Source organism: Arachis stenosperma, chromosome 6 (genome assembly GCF_014773155.1).
Source record: "Arachis stenosperma cultivar V10309 chromosome 6, arast.V10309.gnm1.PFL2, whole genome shotgun sequence".
Taxonomy (NCBI): Eukaryota; Viridiplantae; Streptophyta; class Magnoliopsida; order Fabales; family Fabaceae; genus Arachis; species Arachis stenosperma.
Genome location: NC_080382.1, coordinates 46,599,646 through 46,621,988, shown reverse-complemented (window position 1 = coordinate 46,621,988; position 22,343 = coordinate 46,599,646). Strand labels below are relative to the sequence as shown.

Genomic DNA, 22,343 nt, shown 5'->3' with positions numbered 1-22,343 from the left:
TTAACTTCATTTGTCTTTACAGTGTCACAGATCTGCAAGAACTCAGTTAAAAACTGGTAAGGATCTTCAGATGGAAGTCCATAAAACTTGCAGTTTTGTTGCATTAAAGCAACTAGTTGAGGCTTAAGCTCAAAGTTATTGGCTCCAATGGCAGGAATGGAGATGCTTCTTCCATCAAATTTGGACGTTGGTTTTGTGAAGTCACCAAGCATTCTCCTTGCATTATTATTATTATTTTCTTCTGCCATCTCTTTCTCTTGTTCGAAATTTTCTAAAAGGTTGCTTCTGGATTGTTGTATTTTAGCTTCTCTTAATTTTCTCTTCAGAGTCCTTTCAGGTTCTGGATCAATTTCAACAAGAGTGCCCTTATCCCTGTTCCTGCTCATATGAAAGAGAAGAAAACAAGAAAAGAAAAAGGAATCCTCTATGTCACAGTATAGAGATTCCTTTATGTTAGTAGAAGAAGAAGGGGGTAGAAGAAGAGGGGGAGACAAAGAATGTAATGTAATGGAAGAAACACAACTGTGAGGATGGCAGAGATGTGAGATGAGATGTTAGGATATGAATAAAGAGAGGTGAAGAGAAGTGTTAGTAATTAAATAATTAAATAGAAGAAGAAAAGAGAAGAGTAATTTCGAAAATAATTTTTGAAAAAGAGGTTAGTAATTTTCGAAAATTAAAGATAAATGTAATTAAAATTAAAATTTGAAACAATTAGTTAATTAAAAAGAATTTTTTTGAAAAAGAGTGAGATATTTTCGAAAATAGAAGAGAGAGAAGTAGTTAGGTAGTTTTGAAAAAGATAAGAAACAAACAAAAAGTTAATTAGTTGATTGAAAAAGATTTGAAATCAAAATTGAAAAAGATAAGAAAATAGTAAGTTAGATAAGATTTTGAAATCAAATTTTGAAAAAGATAAATTTTTTGAGAAGGATAAGATAAAAAGATAGGATAAAAAATTTTAAGAAAAAGATATTTTGAAAAAGATTTAATTTTAAAATTACTTAACTAGCAAGAAACTACAAGATAAGATTCTAGAACTTAAAGATTGAACCTTTCTTAACAAGAAAGTAACAAACTTCAAATTTTTGAACCAATCACATTAATTGTTAGCTAATTTTCGAAAATTTGATATAAAGATAAGAAAAAGATTTTGAAAATATTTTGAAAAAGATTTTTAAAATTTTCGAAATTTATAAAGAAAATGAAAAAGATATGATTTTTGAAAAAAAATTTTGAGAAGATAAGATTTTTAAAATTGAAATTTTGACATGACTTGTAAGAAACAACTAATTTTGAAAATTTTTGACCAAGTCAACCCAAAATTTCGAAAATTTGGAGGGAAATAAGGAAAAGATATTTTTATTTTTTTTTTGATTTTTTTGAATTTTTAATTATGAAAGAGAAAAACAACAAAAATACTTTATGCATGAAATTTTTAGATCAAAACAATGAATGCATGCAAGAATGCTATGAATGTCAAGATGAACACCAAGAACACTTTGAAGATCATGATGAACATCAAGAACACAATTTTGAAAAATTTTTGATGCAAAGAAAACATGCAAGACACCAAACTTAGAAATCTGTATTGCATGGAAAATATGAATGCAAAAATGCACTTGAAAAACAACAAAAGATACAAAACAAGAAATCATCAAGATCAAACAAGAGGACTTATCAAGAACAACTTGAAGATCATGAAGAACACTATGAATACAAGGTTTTTCGAAAAAAAATGCAAGAAAAATTTTAAAAGCATGCAATTGACACCAAACTTAAAAATTGACTCAAGACTCAAACAAGAAACACAAAATATTTTTGGTTTTCATTATTTTCTAATTTTTTTGTATTTTTATTAATTTTTTTCGAAAAACATTTTTGGAAAAACGAAAAATAAAAGAAAAATTTTTGAAAAAGATTTTTGAAAAGAAAATTACCTAATCTGAGCAACAAGATGAACCGTCAGTTGTCCATACTCGAACAATCCCCGGCAACGGCGCCAAAAACTTGGTGTTGTTGCCGGATTAAAAACTTGGCACCATTGTGGGTTGGAAACAATTGTTTGAATTGTTGTTCGAAATTAATTGTTCCCCGGCAACGGCGCCAAAAACTTGGTGGACGAAATTGTGATCACATGTTCTTTTGTTTATAAAGGATGTATACTCTTAGGGCACTGTTTATTTTCTTTATTGGATTCACAACTCCGTTCAACTAACCAGCAAGTGTACTGGGTCGTCCAAGTAATAACCTTACGTGAGTAAGGGTCGAATCCACAGAGATTGTTGGTATGAAGCAAGCTATGGTCACCTTATAGATCTCAGTCAGGCGAATTAAACATTATGTATGGGTTCGAGGATAGGAAATAAAATAGAAAATAAATAATAAAAAGAATAGAAATACTTATGTAGATTCATTGGTAGGAATTTCAGATAAGCGGAATGGAGGTGCTGTAGAGCTCACGGACGCCTGCTCTCCTATTCCTTCTACTCAATCCTTCTTACTCCTTTCCATGGCAAGCTTTGTATAGGGGTTCACCATCAGCTGTGGCTACTTTCATCCTCTCGGGGAAATATCCTATGCGGCTGTCACTTGCACAGCTAACCAGTCTGGAGGCATCACCCATGGCTGATGGCTACATCCCATCCTCGCAGTGAAAGCTAATGCTCACGCACTCTGTCACAGTACGGCCAATCACCGGTTGGTTCCCTCCCCTACTGGAATAGAATCCCTCTTTTGCGTCTGTCACCAACGCCCAGCAGGTTACAGGTTTGAAGCACGTCACAGTCATTCATTACCGGAATCCTACTCGGAACACCACAGACAAGGTTGGACTTTCCGGATCCTCATAAATGCCGCCATCTATCTAGCTTATACCACGAAGATTCTGTTGGGGAATCTAAGAGATACACATTCAAGCTTGTGTTGCATGTAGAACGGAAGTGGTTGTCAATCACGCGCGTTCATAAGTGAGAATAATAATGAGGGTTATCTAACTCATCACATTCATCATGTTCTTGGGTGCGAATGAATATCTTGGAATAAGAATAAGAGAGATTTGAATAAAAGAAAATAGAATTGCATTAATACTTGAGGTACAGCAGAGCTCCACACCCTTAATCTATGGTGTGCAGAAACTCCACCGTTGAAAATACATAAGCATAAGGTTCAGGCATGGCCGAATGGCCAGCCCCCTAAAACGTGATCAATGATCTCCTAAGATGAAGAATAAAATAAAACTGAGACCAAAGATGTCTAATACAATAGATAAGTGTCCTATATATACTAGACTAGCTACTAGGGTTTACATGAGTAAGTAATTGATGCATAAATCCACTTCCGGGGCCCACTTGGTGTGTGCTTGGGCTGAGCTTGATCAATCCACGAGCTAAGGCATTTCTTGGCGTTGAACTCTGAGTTATGACGTGTTTTGGGCGTTCAACTCCGGATCATGACGTTTTTCTGGCGTTTAACTCCAGACAGCAGCATGAACTTGGCGTTTAACGCCAAGTTACGTCGTCATTCTTCGAATAAAGCATGGACTATTATATATTGCTGGAAAGCCCTGGATGTCTACTTTCCAACGCCGTTGAGAGCGCGCCAATTGGAGTTCTGTAGCTCCAGAAAATCCATTTCGAGTGCAGGGAGGTCAGAATCCAACAGCATCAGCAGTCCTTTTGTCAGCCTTTTTCAGAGTTTTGCTCAAATCCCTCAATTTCAGTCAGAATTTACCTGAAATCACAGAAAAACACACAAACTCATAGTAAAGTCCAGAAATGTGAATTTAACATAAAAACTAAAGAAAACATCCCTAAAAGTAGCTTGAACTTACTAAAAACTATATAAAAACAATGCCAAAAAGCGTATAAATTATCCGCTCATCAAACAGCATCAACAATCTTGAACCCAACAAACAGCAGCGACAGTGGCATTTTCTCAGATTCCAAAAACCCAGAAGCAGAAGCAGAACTGGCTAGCTTCTCCATTCGGTCCACCAGCAATGATGTCCAGCGATGTAGCAGCTCAGCAATGGCAATGACTTCCATCGACGGGAGCAGCGGTGAAGAGACGTAGCGTTGACGACAGAAGACTTCTCCTTCCTCCTCTGTTTGCAATACACGACGATGGCAGAGTAGCCCGTCCCAGTTTCCCCTTCAACCTTTCCTCTGGTGCACTTGCTTTCTCTTCCTCCGCGAACGGCGACAACGACACGGCTAGGGTGCGACGGTGCAGACGACGCGACAGAGCCAACAATGGCAAGGTAGTTCGACGGTGATGGAGGCGCGACGGAGGCACAACAGCGCTACCCTTCGCGTACAAGCTCTCTCTCCTCTTCGTGGTTCCTCTCAGACGACGGAACAGGTTCGATGGAAGGAAGAACGGCGATTGGGTAGCGACGAACGGCGTGGCTTCGACGGCGACGCTCCTCGCGGTTCCACAAACGGCGATGATGACTCTGATGGTGACGGAAGGCGCGGTAGCGCGGGCAAGGCTGGGCGACGCTGGCGATGGTGACGTGGGATCCTTGCGTGCGGCAGTCCGGCGGTCACGATGGCGGCGGAGCAGCAGCTCTTCCCTCTCTCTTTCCTCTCTAATTTTCCGTTACTGAAAGTGATGCACTAAAGGGGTGAAAGGGGATGGGGTGCGGCTGTGGTGAGGGAGGATAGGGCTAGGGTTTCTGATTAGGAACTTGGTTTCCAATTTGGGAAATTAGGTTTCTGAGTTTGATTTGGGAATTTAGGAATTAGGGATTTTATAAAGTAATATGGATAGATATGAATAGATATTTTGATAAAATTGGAGGATAGGATAATTTTAAAATCAAATGTACTCTATTAAAAATATTTAGAAATATTATTTATCAACATATTGCTAAGTTTAATCAATTATTTCTAATTTACATTATAAAATGAATAAGTTAATTATATTTTGTAAAGTACAATTTAAATTCAAATATCAATTTTCTAGATTAAATCATACAAATCTCTATTATTTTTCTATCTCTGAAACTTTAATTTCAATTTATAAAATAACCAATTATAATAAAAATTGTACATAAATATTAATTGACGTAAACTTAAAGTATTTATAAAAATTAATCTAATCATTTCTAATAAATTAATTTCTAAGAGTTCGAATTAATAACATAATTCATTCAAAATAGAACTTATTTAAATTAAATTATACAATGCTTTCTTATTTTTCAATTATCAAACTTATAATTTCAATTATACCAAATATCTAATAAAGTTTATATAAACATTCTAATTAATTTAAACTCCAATTATGATGAAACTCCATTTAATTACCTTTAGTAAAATAATTTTCTTAAAATAAATCACAAATAACTAATTATTTGATTTTCAAAAACTAGGGTTGTTACACCTTAAACCCCAAATCCAAAACCCTAAACAATAAACCCAAAACTCTAAACCATAAACCCTAAGGCATAAACCAAAATTCCTAAACCCTAAACCCTAAATCCTAATCCCTAAACCCTAAACCGTAACCTCTAAAGCCAAAACCCTAAATCACAACCCTAAAACCTAAACCACAAACACTAAAGCCCAAACCCTAAACCCTAAACCTTAAAACCTAAACCCTACACCCTAAACCCCAAACCCTAAACCCTAAAGCCTAAAGCCTAAACACTAAAATATAAACCCTAAACCATAAACCCTCAATGCCAAATCATAAGCCCTAATCCATAAACTTTACATCATAATCCCTAAACCACAAATCCTAAAGCCTAAACCCTAAACCATAAACCCTCAACCCCAAATCATAAATCCTAAACCCTAAACCCTAAACCACAAACCCTAAAGCATAAATCCTAAACTATAAACACTAAACCATAAATCATAAACTCTCAACCCCAAGCTATAAACCCTAAACCTTAACCCATACACCCAAAACCACAAAACCTAAAGCCTAAACCCTAAACTATAAAACCTAAACCCTAAAACCTACACCCTAAACCCTAAACCCTAAACCAAAAATCCTAAACCCTAAACCACAAAGCCTCAACCATAAATAATAAAACGTAAGGCCTAAACCCCAAAACCTAAAACCTAAACCCTAAACCACAAACCCTAAATCCTACACCCTAAACCACAAACCCAAAATTTTACACCCTAAACCACAAATCCTAAACCATAAATCCTAATCCTAAAATCCTATACTCTAAATCACAAACCCCAAACTTTAAACCATAAACCCTAAGGCCTAAACCCCAAAACCTAAAACCCAAACCCTAAACCCTAATCCACAAACACTAAAGCCTAAACCCTAAATCACTCTAATAAACTTAATCCCTAAACCATAAACTCCAAACCCTCAACCCTAAACCATAAACCATAAACCCTACAACATAAACTCTTAACCATAAACCAAAAATCCTAAACGCTAAACCCTATACCCTAAACACTAAACCACAAATCCAAAAGCCACCTAAACCCTAAACCATAAACCTTCAACCCTAAATTGTAAACACTAATCCCTAAACCGTACACCCTAAACCCTAAACTATAAACCCTAAACCACAAACTCTAAAGACTAAACCATAAAAAACTACCGCTAAACCTTAAACCATAAACCCTAAACCCAAAATCCTAAACCATAAACTCCAAACCCTAAACCCTAAACCCTAAACCATAAACCCTACAACCTAAATCCCTAAACACTAAACCCTACACCTTAAACCCTAATCTATAAATCCTCAACCCAAACCCGTAAAGTCTAAACCCTAAACCGTACACCCTAAACCCTAAACCACAAAACCTAAAGCCTAAACCTAAAACTTTAAACCCAAAACCCTAAACCGTAAACCCTCAACCCCAAACTCTAAATCCAAAACCCTAACCCCTACACCCTAAACAATAAAGACTAAAGCCTAGAACCCTAAATCATAAACCTTAAACCCTAAACCATAAACCATAAACCATAAACCCTAAATTCTACACCATAAACCCTAAACCCTAAACCCTAAACCAAAAATCCTAAACCCTAAACCACGAACCCCAAACCTTAAACCATAAAATGTAAGGCTTAAACCCCAAAAACCCTAACTCCTACACCCTAAACCAAAAACCCTAACTCCTACACCCTAAACCATAAACCCTAAACCATAAACCCTAAACCCGAAGCCCTAATTCATAAACCCCAAATCCTAAACCCTAAACCAAAAACACCAAACCTTAAACCATAAACCATAAGGCCTAAACCACAAACTCTAAACCCTAAAGCCTAAATCCAAACCCTAAACCCTAAACCACAAACTCTAAAGCCTAAACCCTCAATCACAAACCCTAAAGCCAAAACCTAAATCCGAATCCCTAAACCACAACCTCTAAAGCCTAAACCTTAAATCACAACCTCTAAACCCTAAACCACAAACCCTAAAGACTAAACACTAAACCCTAAACCCTGAAGCATAAACCCTAAACCCTAAAGCCCAAACCCTAAAGCCTAAAGCCTAAACCAAAAATACTAAACCGTAACCTTAAAGCCTAAACCCTAAACACTAAACTATAAACCCTAAACCATAAACCCTCAACCCCAAACCATAAATCATAACCCATAAACCCTACACCCTAAACCCTAAACCACAAATCCTAAGGCCTAAACCCTAAACCCAAAACACTCAACCCTAAATCATAAACCCTAAACCCAAAACCACAAACCCTAAAGCACAAAACCTAAACTATAAACCACAAACCCTAAATTATAAACCCTAAACCCCAAACTATAAACCCAAAACCATAACCTCTACACCCTAAACCACAAACACTAAAGCCTAGAACCGTAAACCATAAACCTTAAACCCTAAACCGTAAACCATAAACAGTAAACCCTAAATCCTACACAATAAACCCTAAACCCTAAACCCTAAACAAAAAATCCTAAATCCTAAACCACAAACCACGAACCTTAAACAATAAAACGTAAGGCCTAAACCCCAAAACCTAAACCCTAAATCCTAAACCCGAAACCCTAAATCCTACACCCTAAACCACAAACCCTAAACCGTACACCCTAAACCACAAACCCTATACCCTAAACCCTAGTCCCAAAATCCTATACTCTAAATCGCAAACCCCAAACTATAAACCATAAACCCTAAGGCCAAAACACCAAAACCTAAAATCCAAACCCTAAACCCTAATCCATAAACTCTAAAGCATAAATCCTAAATCACTCTAAACCTAAACCCTAAACCATAAACTCCAAACCCTCAACCCTAAACCTTAAACCATAAACCATAAACCCTATAACCTAAACCCCTAAACCTAAACCCTATACTCTAAACCCTAAACCATAAATCCAAAATCTACCTAAACCCTAAACCATAAACCCTCAACACTAAACCTTGAACCCTAAACCCTAAACCGTACACCCTAAACCCTAAACCATAAAACCTAAACCACAAACTCTAAAGACTAAACCTTAAATAACAACCCCTAAATCCTAAATCCTAAACCATAAACCCAAACCCTCAACCCTAAACCCTACAACCTAAACCCCTAAACCCTAAACAACAAACCCTAAACCCTACAACCTAAACCCTAATCCATAAATCCTCAAACATAAACCATAAACTTTAGACACTAAACCGTACACCCTAAATCCTCAACCACAAAACCTAAAGCCTAAACCTAAAACTATAAACCCAAAACCCTCAACCCCAAACTCTAAACCCAAAACCCTAACCCCTACACCCTAAACCATAAAGACTAAAGCCTAGAACCCTAAACCATAAACCTTAAACCTTAAACCCTAAACCATAAACCATAAACCCTAAATTCTACACCATAAACCCTAAACCCTAAACCCTAAACCAAAAATCCTAAACCCTAAACCACGAACCCCAAACCTTAAACCATAAAATGTAAGGCCTAAACCCCAAAACCTAAACCCTAAACCCTAAACCAAAAACCCTAAATCCTACACCTTAAACCATAAACCCTAAACCCGAAGCCCTAATTCATAAACACCAAATCCTAAACCCTAAACCAAAAACACCAAACCCTAAACCATAAACCATAAGGCATAAACCACAAACTCTAAACCCTAAAGCCTAAATCCAGACCCTAAACCCTAAACCACAAACTCTAAAGCCTAAACCCCCAATCACAAACCCTAAAGCCAAAACCTAAATCCTAACCCTTAAACCACAACCTCTAAAGCCTAAACCTTAAATCACAACCTCTAAACCCTAAACCACAAACCCTAGAACCCAAACAATAAACCCTAAACCCTGAAGCATAAACCCTAAACCATAAATCCCAAACCCTAAAGCCTAAAGCCTAAACCAAAAATACTAAACCGTAACTTTAAAGCCTAAACCCTAAACACTAAACTATAAACCCTAAACCCTAAACCCTCAACCCCAAACCAAAAATCATAACCCATAAACCCTACACCCTAAATCCTAAACCACAAATCCTAAGGCCTAAACCCTAAACCCTAAACACTCAACCCTAAATCATAAACCCTAAACCCTAAACCACAAACCCTAATGCACAAAACCTAAACTATAAACCGCAAACCCTAAATTATAAACCCTAAACCCCAAACTATAAACCCAAAACCATAACCCCTACACCCTAAACCACAAACACTAAAGCCTAGAACCGTAAACCATAAATCATAAACCCTAAACCGTAAACTATAAACAATAAACCCTAAATCCTACACCATAAACCCTAAACCCTAAACCCTAAACTAAAAATCCTAAATCCTAAACCACAAACCCCGAACCTTAAACCATAAAACGTAAAGCCTAAACCCCAAAACCTAAACCGTAAACCCTAAACCCGAAACCCTAAATCCTACACCCTAAACCGTACACCCTAAACCAAAAACCCTAAACCCTAAACCCTAGTCCCAAAATCCTATACTCTAAATCACAAACCCCAAACTATAAACCATAAACCCTAAGGCCTAAACACCAAAACCTAAAATCCAAACCCTAAACCCTAATCCATAAACTCTAAAGCATAAATCCTAAATCACTCTAAACCTAAACCCTAAACCATAAACTCCAAACCCTCAACCCTAAACCTTAAACAATAAACCATAAACCCTACAACCTAAACCCCTAAACCTAAACCCTATACCCTAAACCCTAAACCATAAATCCAAAAGCCGCCTAAACCCTAAACCATAAACCCTCAACACTAAACCGTGAACCCTAAACCCTAAACCGTACACCCTAAACCCTAAACCATAAACCCTAAACCACAAACTCTAAAGACTAAACCTTAAATAACAACCCCTAAATCCTAAATCCTAAACCATAAACCCAAACCCTCTACCCTAAACCCTACAACCTAAACCCCTAAACCCTAAACCCTACACCCTAAACCCTAATCCATAAATCCTCAAACCTAAACCGTAAACTTTAGACACTAAATCGTACACCCTAAACCCTCAACCACAAAACCTAAAGCCTAAATCCAAAACTATAAACCCCAAACCCTAAATTGTAAACCCTCAACCCCAAACCATAAACCCTAAACACTACACTGTAAACCCTAAACCACAAACCCTAAAGCCTAAACCCTAAACCCTAAACCTAAATCATAAACCCTAAACCCTAAACCCTAAACCCTAAACCCTAAACCCTAAACACTAAACTATAAACCTAAACCTTAAACCATAAACCCTCAACCATAAACCCTAAACCCTATACCCTAAACCCCAAATCCAAAACCCAAAACCACAAACCCAAAATCCTAAACCATAAACCCTAAGGCATAAGCCACAATCCCTAAACCCTAATGCCAAAATCTAAATCCTTAAACCCTAAACCACAACCTCTAAATCCTAAACCCTAAATCACAACCCCTAAAACCTAAACCACAAACCCTAATGCCCAAACACTAAACCCTAAACCCTAAAACCTAAACCCTAAACCCTAAATCCCAAACCCTAAACACTAAACCCTAAAGCCTAAACACTAAACTATAAATCCCAAACCCTAAACCATAAACCCTCAATGCCAAATCATAAACCCTAATCCATAAACCCTACACCCTAATCCGTAAACCACAAATCTTAAAGCCTAAACCCTAAACCATAAACCTTCAACCCCAAATCATAAACCCTATACCCTAAACTCTAAACCACAAACCCTAAAGCATAAACATTAAACCATAAACACTAAACCCTGAATCATAAACTCTCAACCCCAAACTATAAACACTAAACCTTTGATGAGCGGATAATTTGTACGCTTTTTGGCATTGCTTTTAGTATGTTTTTGGTAGTTTTAGTTGAGTTTTTATTATATTTTTATTAGTTTTTAGTTAAAATTCACTTTTCTGGACTTTACTATGAGTTTGTGTGTTTTTCTGTGATTTCAGGTATTTTCTGGCTGAAATTGAGGGATCTGAGCAAAAATCTGATCCAGAGACTCAAAAGGACTGCAGATGCTGTTGGATTCTGACCTCCCTGCACTCGAAGTGGATTTTCTGGAGCTACAGAAGCCCAATTGGCGCGCTCTCAACGGCGTTGGAAAGTAGACATCCTGGGCTTTCCAGCAATATATGATAGTCCATACTTTACTCAAGATTTGATGGCCCAAACCGGCGTTCAAAGTTACCTCAAGAAATTCCAGCGTTAAACGCCGGAACTGGCACCTAAATGGGAGTTAAACGCCCAAACTGGCATAAAAGCTGGCGTTTAACTCCAAGAAGAGTCTCTACACGAAAATGCTTCATTGCTCAGCCCAAGCACACACCAAGTGGGCCCGGAAGTGGATTTTTATGTCATTTACTCATCTCTGTACACCCTAGGCTACTAGTTTTCTATAAGTAGGACCTTTACTATTGTATTTTCATCTTGGTTCTTCTGGTTCCCTCTCTGGGGCCGAAACCAATGATCACTTTTGTTCTTATGTATTTTCAACGGTGGAGTTTCTACACACCATAGATTAAGGTGTGGAGCTCTGCTGTACCTCGAGTATTAATGCAATTACTATTGTTCTTCTATTCAATTCCGCTTGTTCTTTGTCCAAGATATCACTTGTTCTTCAACTTGATGAATGTGATGATCCGTGACACTCATCATCATTCTCACTTATGAACAAAGTGACTGACAACCACTTTTGTTCTACAAGCAACCAAGGCTCTAGTGAATATCTCTTGGATTCTTTAACCGGAATCTTCGTGGTATAGGCGAGAACTGATGGCGGCATTCAAGAGAATCCGGAAGGTCTAACCTTGTCTGTGGTATTCTGAGTAGGATTCAATGATTGAATGACTGTGACGTGCTTCAAACTCCTGAGGGCGGGGCGTTAGTGACAGACGCAAAAGAATCACTGGATTCTATTCCGGCCTGATTGAGAACCGACAGATGGATAGCCGTGCCGTGACAGGGTGCGTTGAACATTTCCAATGAGAGGATGGGAGGTAGCCACTGACAACGGTGAAACCCTTGCATAAGCTTGCCATGGAAAGGAGTAAGAAGGATTGGATGAAGACAGTAGGAAAGCAGAGAGACAGAAGGGAAGGCATCTTCATGCGCTTATCTGAAGTTCCTACCAATGAATTACATAAGTATCTCTATCTTTACCTTTTATGTTATTTTCGTTCATCACCATCATACATTTGAGTCTGCCTGACTAAGATTTACAAGATGACCATAGCTTGCTTCATAGCAACAATCTCCGTGGGATCGACCCTTGCTCATGCAAGGTATTACTTGGACGACCCAGTGCACTTGCTGGTTAGTTGTGTGAAGTTGTAGTGATCACAATTTCGCGCACCAAGTTTTTGGCGCCGTTGCCGGGGATTGTTTTGTGTATGGACAACTGACGGTTCATCTTGTTGCTTAGATTAGGTATTTTTTTTTCAGAGTTCTTTAAGGATGAATTCTAGTGTTTCAAGGTGATGTTCTTATCATCACCAAAGACTGATTGATTTTCATCAATTTAGTTCTTGAATGCAATGTCCTGCTGAAGCTAGGCCGGCCATGTCTAATTCCTTTAGACTAAAGCTTTAGACTAACATTGCATGATTCCTGGAATTCTCATTAAGAATTTTGATACCTTTATTTTCCTTTTCACTTAATTTTCGAAAAAGCACAAAAAAATTACAAAATCATAAAAACCAAAAATATTTCTTGTCTAAGTCTAGTGTCTCATTTTAAGTTTGGTGTCAATTGCATGTTTCTGTTCTTCTTGCATTTTTCGAATTTATGCATGTGTTCTCATTGATCTTCAAGTTGTTCTTGATGATTTCCTTGTTTTGATCTTTGAATTCTATTGACTTGAGTGTTTTGTTATATGCATTCTCATTTTGCTAGTGTCAATGGTATACAAACTGCTAAGTTTGGTGTCTTGCATGCATTATTATTTGATTTTAGTTGCATTTTGATTATTCCTTATTATTAAAAATCCAAAAATATTTTTAATTTGTGTCTTTTCAAGTCAATAATACAGAGAATTGAAGATTCAGAACATACTGCAGAGGAATCACACAGAAAAAGCTGGGCATTCAAAAATGCCCAGTGAAGAAGACAGACTGGCGTTTAAACGCCAGTCAGGGTGCCTGGCTGGGCGTTTAACGCCCAAAAGGGTAGTAGTTTGGGCGTTAAACGCCAGAATGTGCACCATTCTGGGCATTTAACGCCAGGATGGCACGAGGGGGAAGATTTTGTTTTTCAAATCAATTTTTTTTTCAAGTTTTCAAAGTTTTTCAAAATCAAATCTTTTTCAAATCATATCTTTTCAATCAAATGTTTTCAAAATCAATTTCTTTCCTTTTTCAAAGATACTTACTAACAATTAATGATTTGATTGAACATCTCAAGTTTGTTGCCTTTTCTGTTGAGAGAGGTTTAATGTTTGAATCATATCTTTTCTTGTTAGGCAAGTCATTAATTTTTAAAATCATATCTTTTAAAATTGTTTTCAAATCATATCTTTTAAAATTGTTTTCAAATCATATCTTCTCAATCACATCTTTTTAAAACCAATCATATCTTCTTAATCACATCTTTTTCAAAATAGTTTTCAATCAAATCTTTTTTATTTCTAATTTCAAAATCTTTTTCAAAAATCACATGATTTCTTTTCCACTCTTATTTTCGAAAATCAATTAAGTGTTTTCCAAAATGTTTTCAAAATCTTTTACTTAATTTTCGAAAATTACTTCCCTTCTTTTCACATCCTTCCATTTATGGACTAACACTATCCCTTAATGCAAAATTCGAACTCAATCTTCTTTGATAAGTTCGAATTTTCTACTTCTGCCTTCTATTTTTCTTTTCCTCTGACACCTCAAGGAATCTCTATACTGTGACATAGAGGATTCCATATTTTCTTGTTTTCTTCTCTTTCATATGAGCAGGAACAAAGACAAAGGCATTCTTGTTGAAGCTGACCCTGAACCTGAAAGGACCTTGAAGCGAAAGCTAAGAGAAGCTAAGGCACAACTCTCTGTTGAGGACCTGACCGAATTATTCAAAGAAGAAGAACCCATGGCAGCCGAAAACAACAACAATGCCAACAATGCAAGGAAGGTGCTGGGTGACTTTACTGCACCTACTCCCGACTTCTATGGGAGAAGCATCTCTATCCCTGCCATTGGAGCAAACAACTTTGAGCTTAAGCCTCAATTAGTTTCTCTAATGCAACAGAATTGCAAGTTCCATGGACTTCCATTGGAAGATCCTCATCAGTTTTTAGCTGAATTCTTGCAAATCTGTGACACAGTCAAGACTAATGGGGTTGACCCTGAGGTCTACAGACTCATGCTATTCCCTTTTGCTGTAAGAGACAGAGCTAGAATATGGTTGGATTCTCAACCTAAAGAAAGCCTGGACTCTTGGGAAAAGCTAGTCAATGCCTTCTTGGCAAAGTTCTTTCCACCTCAAAAACTGTGTAAGCTTAGAGTGGAAGTCCAAACCTTCAGACAGAAGGATGGAGAATCCCTCTATGAAGCTTGGGAAAGATACAAACAATTAATCAGAAAATGTCCTTCTGACATGCTTTCTGAATGGAGCATCATAGGTATTTTCTATGATGGTCTCTCTGAACTGTCCAAGATGTCTTTGGATAGTTCTGCTGGAGGATCTCTTCATTTGAAGAAGACGCCTACAGAAGCTCAAGAGCTAATTGAAATGGTTACAAATAACCAATTCATGTACACTTCTGAAAGGAATCCTGTGAACAATGGGACAAATCAGAAGAAAGGAGTTCTTGAGATTGATGCTCTGAATGCCATTCTGGCTCAGAACAAAATATTGACTCAACAAGTCAATTTGATTTCTCAAAGTCTGTCTGGAATGCAAAATGCACCTGGCAGTACTAAGGAAGCTTCATCTGAGGAAGAAGCTTATGATCCTGAAAACCCTTCAATGGAAGAGGTGAATTACCTAGGAGAAGCCTATGGAAACACCTATAATTCTTCATGGAGAAATCACCCAAATTTCTCATGGAAGAATCAAGAGAGACCTCAACAAGGTTTCAATAATAATAATGGTGGAAGAAACAGGTTTAGCAATAACAAGCCTTTTCCATCATCTTCTCAGCAACAGACAGAGAATTCTAAGCAGAACCCCTCTGACTTAGCAACCATGGTCTCTGATCTAATCAAAACCACTCAAAGTTTCATGACTGAAACAAGGTCCTCCATTAGGAATTTGGAGGCACAAGTGGGACAGCTGAGCAAGAAAGTTACTGAACTCCCTCCTAGTACTCTCCCAAGTAATACAGAAGAAAATCCAAAAGGAGAGTGCAAAGCCATAACCATGGCCGAATATGGAGAGGAAAGAGAGGAGGTGGATGCCACTGAGGAAGACCTCAATGGGCGTGCACCAACCTCCTCTGAGTTCTCTAATGAAGAACCATGGGAATCTGAGGCTCAAAATGAGACCATAGAGATTCCATTGGACTTACTTCTGCCTTTCATGAGCTCTGATGAGTATTCTTCCTCTGAAGAGGATGAGTATGTCACTGAAGAGCAAGTTGCTAAATACCTTGGAGCAATCATGAAGCTAAATGACAAGTTATTTGGAAATGAGACTTGGGAGGATGAACCTCCTTTGCTCACCAAAGAACTGGATGACTTGTCTAGGCAGAAATTACCTCAAAAGAGACAAGATCCTGGGAAGTTTTCCATACCTTGTACCATAGGCACCATGACCTTCAAGAAGGCTCTGTGTGACTTAGGGTCAAGTGTAAACCTCATGCCTCTCTCTGTAATGGAGAAGCTAGGGATCTTTGAGATACAAGCTACAAGAATCTCACTAGAGATGGCAGACAACTCAAGAAAACAAGCTCATGGACTTGTAGAGAATGTTTTGGTAAAGGTTGAAGACCATTACATCCCTACTGATTTCATAGTCCTAGAGACTGGGAAGTGCATGGATGAAACCATCATCCTTGGCAGACCCTTCCTAGCCACAGCAAAGGCTGTGATTGATGTTGATGGAGGAGAGTTGATCATTCAAGTGAATGAAGAATCCTTGGTGTTTAAGGCTCAAGGATATCCCTCTATCATCATGGAGAGGAAGCATGAAGAGCTTCTCTCAAATCAGAGACAAACAGAGCCCCCACAGTCAAACTCTAAGTTTGGTATTGGGAGGCCACAACCAAACTCAAAGTTTGGTGTTGAACCCCCACATTCAAACTCTAAGTTTGGTGTTGGGAGGTTCCAACATTGCTCTGAGTATCTGTGAGGCTCCATGAGAGCCCTCTGTCAAGCTACTGACATTAAAAAACCGCTTGTTGGGAGGCAACCCAATGATTATATTTTATATATTTTCTTTTGTTATTTTATGTCTTTTGTAGGTTGATGATCATGAGAAGTCACAAAATCAATTGAAAAAGCAAAAACAGAATGAAAAACAGGAAGAAAAACAGCACACCCTGGAGGAAGAACTCACTGGCGTTTAAACGCCAGTGAGGCTAGCAGTTGGGCGTTTAACGCCCAGTCTGGCACCATTCTGGGCGTTTAACGCCAGAAAGGGGCACCAGACTGGCGTTAAACGCCAGGAAAGGGCAAGAACCTGGCGTTAAACGCCAGAAATGGGCACCAGCCCGGCGTTTAACGCCAGAATTGGCTCAAAACGTGATTTTTGATGCCATTTGGTGCAGGGATGACTTTTCCTTGACACCTAAGGATCTGTGGACCCCACAGGATCCCCACAAATCCCTCACCTATCAAATCCCATCTCTCTCTTCACCACTCACCTCCATAAAACCCCACTTACCTCACCATCCAAATTCAAACCACTACTTCTTCCCCTTTTGGCCTAACCACAAAGCCATCTCCCTCTCCTCCATTTCTTCTTCTTCTACTCTCTTCTTTCTTCTTTTGCTCGAGGACGAGCAAACCTTTTAAGTTTGGTGTGGTAAAAGCATTGCTCTTTGTTTTTTCATAACCATTTATGGCATCCAAAGCCGGTTCAACTGAGAAGGCATGACCTCAAGCCCATCACTAAGAAGAAGATGGAGCAAACAAGAGACCCCTCTCATCAAGAAATCCCTGAGATACCTCAAGGGATGCACTTTCCTCCACAAGACTACTGGGAGCAAATTAACACCTCCCTAGGAAAATTAAGTTCCAACATGGGACAACTAAGGGTGGAGCACCAAGAACATGCCATCCTCCTCCATGAAATTGGAGAAGATCAAAGGATCATGACAGAGGAGCAACAAAGACAAGGAAGAGACATTGAGGAGCTCAAGCACTCCATAGGATCTTCAAGAGAAAGAAAGAGCCGCCATCACTAAGGTGGACCCGTTCTTTAATCTCCTTGTTCTTTATTTTTCTGTTTTTCGAATTTTAGTGCTTTATGTTTATCCATGTTTGTGTCTTATGATCATTAGTGTCTTAGTGTCTATGCCTTAAAGCTATGAACATGAATCCATCACCTTTCTTAAATGAAAACTGTTTTTATCACAAAAGAACAAGAAGTACAGGATTTCAAATTCATCTTTAAAACTAGCTTAATTAGTTTGATGTGGTGACAATGCTTGTTGTTTTCTGAATGTATGCTTAAACAGTGCATATGTCTTTTGAATTTGTGGTTCATGAATGTTAAAATTGTTGGCTCTTGAAAGAATGATGAAAAAGGAGACATGTTACTGAGGATCTGAAAAATCATAAAAATGATTCTTGAAGCAAGAAAAAGCAGTGAATACAAAAAAAAAAGAGAAAAAGAAGGAGAAAAACGAAAAAAAAGGGAAAAAGAAAGAAAAAGAAAGAAATAAAGTTGTGATCCAAGGCAATAAGAGTGTGCTTAAGAACCCTGGACACCTCTAATTGGGGACTTTAGCAAAGCTGAGTCACAATCTGAAAAGGTTCACCCAATTATGTGTCTGTGGCATGTATGTATCCGGTGGTAATACTGGAAGACAGAGTGCTTTGGGCCACGGCCAAGACTCAATAAGTAGCTGTGTTCAAGAATCATCATACTTAACTAGGAGAATCAATAACACTATCTGGATTCGGAGTTCCTAAAGAAGCCAATCATTCTGAATTTCAAAGGATAAAGTGAGATGCCAAAACTGTTCGGAGGCAAAAAGCTACTAGTCCCGCTCATCTAATTTGGAGCTTAGTTTCATTGATAATTTGGAGTCTATAGTATATCTCTTCTTTTTATCTTATTTGATTTTCAGTTGCTTGAGGACAAGCAACAATTTAAGTTTGGTGTTGTGATGAGCGGATAATTTGTACGCTTTTTGGCATTGTTTTAGTATTTTTGGTAGTTTTAGTTGAGTTTTTATTATTTTTATTAGTTTTTAGTTAAAATTCACTTTTCTGGACTTTACTATGAGTTTGTGTGTTTTTCTGTGATTTCAGGTATTTTCTGGCTGAAATTGAGGGATCTGAGCAAAAATCTGATCCAGAGACTCAAAAGGACTGCAGATGCTGTTGGATTCTGACCTCCATGCACTCGAAGTGGATTTTCTGGAGCTACAGAAGCCCAATTGGCGCGCTCTCAACGGCGTTGGAAAGTAGACATCCTGGGCTTTCCAGCAATATATGATAGTCCATACTTTACTCAAGATTTGATGGCCCAAACCGGCGTTCAAAGTTACCTCAAGAAATTCCAGCGTTAAACGCCGGAACTGGCACCTAAATGGGAGTTAAACGCCCAAACTGGCATAAAAGCTGGCGTTTAACTCCAAGAAGAGTCTCTACACGAAAATGCTTCATTGCTCAGCCCAAGCACACACCAAGTGGGCCCGGAAGTGGATTTTTATGTCATTTACTCATCTCTGTACACCCTAGGCTACTAGTTTTCTATAAGTAGGACCTTTTACTATTGTATTTTCATCTTGGTTCTTCTGGTTCCCTCTCTGGGGCCGAAACCAATGATCACTTTTGTTCTTATGTATTTTCAACGGTGGAGTTTCTACACACCATAGATTAAGGTGTGGAGCTCTGCTGTACCTCGAGTATTAATGCAATTACTATTGTTCTTCTATTCAATTCCGCTTGTTCTTTGTCCAAGATATCACTTGTTCTTCAACTTGATGAATGTGATGATCCGTGACACTCATCATCATTCTCACTTATGAACAAAGTGACTGACAACCACTTTTGTTCTACAAGCAACCAAGGCTCTAGTGAATATCTCTTGGATTCTTTAACCGGAATCTTCGTGGTATAGGCGAGAACTGATGGCGGCATTCAAGAGAATCCGGAAGGTCTAACCTTGTCTGTGGTATTCTGAGTAGGATTCAATGATTGAATGACTGTGACGTGCTTCAAACTCCTGAGGGCGGGGCGTTAGTGACAGACGCAAAAGAATCACTGGATTCTATTCCGGCCTGATTGAGAACCGACAGATGGATAGCCGTGCCGTGACAGGGTGCGTTGAACATTTCCAATGAGAGGATGGGAGGTAGCCACTGACAACGGTGAAACCCTTGCATAAGCTTGCCATGGAAAGGAGTAAGAAGGATTGGATGAAGACAGTAGGAAAGCAGAGAGACGGAAGGGAAGGCATCTTCATGCGCTTATCTGAAGTTCCTACCAATGAATTACATAAGTATCTCTATCTTTACCTTTTATGTTATTTTCGTTCATCACCATCATACATTTGAGTCTGCCTGACTAAGATTTACAAGATGACCATAGCTTGCTTCATAGCAACAATCTCCGTGGGATCGACCCTTGCTCACGCAAGGTATTACTTGGACGACCCAGTGCACTTGCTGGTTAGTTGTGTGAAGTTGTAGTGATCACAATTTCGCGCACCAACCTTAACCCCTACACCCAAAACCACAAAACCTAAAGCCTAAACCCTAAACTATAAATCCTAAATCGTAAACCCTACACCCTAAACCCTAAACCAAAAATCCTAAACCCTAAACCACAAACCTGATGACAAGTCATCTTAGGCTAGTTTCACAAGCCTATTTCATTAGTTTTCACTTGGTTTTCATGCATTTCTAGGCAATAAGTAAGTGTTTGAGTTAGAATCTCATGCTTATCTTGATTCAATCAAACATTGGTAATTCTATGCATTTTTATTAGATTTCTTGCAAGATTTAGTTGATAATTTGAATGATGCAAGATTTGATGATTATGCCAAGGCTTTGAGGTATTTGTTTGGTTGATGATAGGTGAAAAGATGAAGGAGAAAGAGCATTAAAAGCACTAGAAGAAGAATCATATTCCTAAGGTGGCAAAAGAGTTGGAAACAAACTCAACTCTTCACATTCCAACAAGAATAACTTGAGCTAAAAAACTCCAAATGAGGTGATTCTAGTGGCATCGGAAAGTAGACATATAGAGCTTTCCAAGCATACATGGAACTACATGGTGACACTAAATCTAAGGGAGAAAACTGCCCCGAAAGTGCATAGATGAACATGGTATCAACCTGTAGTAAGGCCAGCTGATCTCTTCACCTTCCAAGGAGAATAACTTGAGCTATAGAGCTTGGAATGATGCGCTCTCAATTGCATTGGAAAGTAGACATCCAGAGCTTTCCATGCATATATAATAGTATGGGGTGAACCTCAAGGATGGGCCTCAGAAGCTGACGTAAAGTTTGTCCTCCAACCAGTGCCTATAGCGCTGTGTTAACGTGGAGAGTGCAGCACTCCTTCTCTAAGCGCTACGTTTTTTTTTACAAGCACTATGCTTTCAGCGGCCTCCAAACAGCATGACCATGCCTCCTTCGAAGGGCCATAACATGAGCTATAAATGTCCGATTGATGCGCTTCTAGTTGCGTTGGAAAGCTGACATTCAGAGCTTTCCAACTATATATAGCAATCCATATTTGGCACAAAATTGAAACATGAGTGAGAGGCATCTTTAAGGCCCAAAAATCAACCAAAGTGAAGTTACCAAGGTTCGAAGAGGGAGCCTCACTCCAAAGTAAAGGGGCGCTTCTAATAGCGCTCACTTAGAGAGCACAGCGCTCACTTGGAGGCATTGTCGTGCTCTCTCCCAAAGAAAATGCAAGGAAATTGGGCAAGAGTGCAACCACCAAGACTCAAACACGAGAGCTCCTCCAAATAACAAGGGATGCTGCGCTCTTTGTGTTAACCGAGCGCTACTCTCGTTTACACAAGGCTTGGTGCGCACCAACTTGACACAGACAAGGTTTGGATGCTGCGCTCTTTGTGTTAACCGAGCACTCCCCTGGGAGGTAACTTTGGTTCATTTTCCAACCAACTTGAACCAAAGCCAACCGGATCCACTCTTCTTCAAATCCAAAGCAAGCAAAGCCCATTGACTCAAAGGCACAAGAAACAATTAGATTAGGAATTTCATTTAATTGTAATTTGTTTTTAATTTCACTTTCATTTTCATTTTTGTAAAAAGCCTATATAAAGGTATTAGTTTCATTTTAGAGAAAAGCCAGCTCTACTAGAGAGCACTAGGGGGAATTGGGATTGAGAGCTGAGTTCTCTCCTCCTTGTTTTTACTTTTGCATTACTTACTTCCTGTTTTAAATCTTGGATTGAGAATAGAAGGAATTCTATTTCATTCTTCATCTGAGATCTCTCTTGTTAAATTTCTACATAAATCAGTGAATGGTGATTTGGGTCTAAGTTCTCTTTATAGCTTTCATCTTTATTCTTTCTGCAATTTGTTCTCTATCGGATTAAGGAAGGAATTGAGATCTAGACTTGTTTTCTAGTCTCATTGATCCCCTGAGATCTTTAATTTTATTTTGCAATTAAGCTGAGTTCCACTTCTGCTTTGCTTCTTCAAGCAACTTTCCATTTCTGTTAAGATCTGCTGTGACTTATTTTCTTTACATTTTCTTGTTGAATTTTAATTCCCAGCACCCAATACCTTTATTCTTCATGCAATTTTAATTTCCAGTTGCTTGATCTATTGCTTTCTTTAATTTCTAGCACCCA

The 22,343-nt window shown here is 38.4% G+C and overlaps 1 non-coding gene across 1 annotated transcript; it reads right to left on the bottom strand.

The window, feature by feature from the left end:
* Positions 1-14,889: 14,889 nt before the first annotated feature.
* Positions 14,890-14,997, bottom strand: LOC130937233 (small nucleolar RNA R71). Its single transcript, XR_009068460.1, has one exon. It is a non-coding gene; the product is annotated as a small nucleolar RNA R71 (small nucleolar RNA).
* Positions 14,998-22,343: the final 7,346 nt, after the last annotated feature.